Consider the following 1488-nt stretch of genomic DNA (forward strand, 5'->3'; position numbering starts at 1 on the left):
GCCTCTTTCACCAGAGACTGATCAGAGGAGGCCGTTTGTACCTGCACATCGTTTAGATCATTTCAAGAGAAACTGACCTCAGAGAGCTAAATTTAGATTCAGTCAGCACTATGATTTACTGTCAGCAGGCCAACTTATTAAAGGATTTATAAGTTTTTTATCTCTATCTTCATCTTATCTTGTTTCATGATGGGAGCAGGAAGACCACCTGCATCTGCCCCCCCCCCCCCCCCAACATCAGCTTATTATGAGTGTCTGTCGCTGCATCAGCTTCTCTTTTACTAAAAGCTTCTCCATGGCACTGGGCAGTATGATTCTGCTAAACACCAGAACGAGCTGCCAAAATGTGTCATCCCTCCTCTGTCGTCAGAGGCGGGCAGTCTGAGACGTTGGACAGATTTACAGTCTTCCCTGCAACCCGGTCTCCTCTGAATGGGAACAAAATCCTCATTACTGACCGTTCATTACCGACCTGAACTCAGCACAGACGTCATGCTGCAGGAGGAAGTTTCTGTTTTACCTCCCTGAAAGTATTCATCTCTTAGATGTAGATATTATATTTAGTAAAATCAGTTTCTGTGTTTCTGTCTTAAATGAAACCCGTGGTGCAGGAACAGCTGAGAGCTGCTCAGGGGAGTCTTGGCCTCGTGACGCCTCTGTTGTCCCCCCAGGCTCGCTGTGACGGCTGACATGTTGACAGCAGGGGACAGTAATGATACCAAACCTGCTGCGTGGAGACCATTTTTAATAAAATATAGAACTGCTCCGTGTCCCGGCAGCACACACGCTGAACACTGACAGTTTGAAGAGTAACCAACAACAACAGGGACCAAAGAAATCCAACAGAACACGATGTGCTTCATTATCTATGATGGAGTATGAGGGCCAAAAAAAATTTCAAGAGGAAGTCACAATTTGAAGAGATTAAAGGCAGGGTTGGTCATTTCCTCCAGATTCACCTTTTTCAGATTTTGGTGTAAAATTGTCTTTAGATCCTGACAGAAATTAATAACTCATGTTCTCTGAAAAAGGAACAAAGAAAATCCATCATCTGTATCAACCAATGTCTGCCACGAGGTACCAATCTGATAAACCAATCAGACGCCTCCTGTCTCCCTGCTCGCTCTCTATCTTTAGCGTGCTCTAAACCTAAACTCTCCAAATCCACTTTTTAAGATTTTGGTGGAAACTGTCTTTAGAGTGAAAACTGTCATTATGGGGCGCTGGTGGCTCAGTGGTTTGAGCGCGCTAAAGTCTTCCAACTGGGCGTCCAGGTTCAAATCCAGCCTGTGGTTCCTTTCCCGCGTGTCATCCCTGCTCTCTCTCTCCTTTATTTCTGACTCTATCCTCTGTCCTATCTCTCAATTAAAGGCACAAAAAGCACAAAAATAAATCTTAAAAAAAACCAAAAAAAAAACTGTCATTATGATTTCGGAGACCAGCGCTTTGTCTGCTATCTTGGATTTCTGCAGTGACTTTATTTACATC

Source organism: Labrus bergylta, chromosome 19 (assembly GCF_963930695.1).
Source record: "Labrus bergylta chromosome 19, fLabBer1.1, whole genome shotgun sequence".
NCBI lineage: Eukaryota > Metazoa > Chordata > Actinopteri > Labriformes > Labridae > Labrus > Labrus bergylta.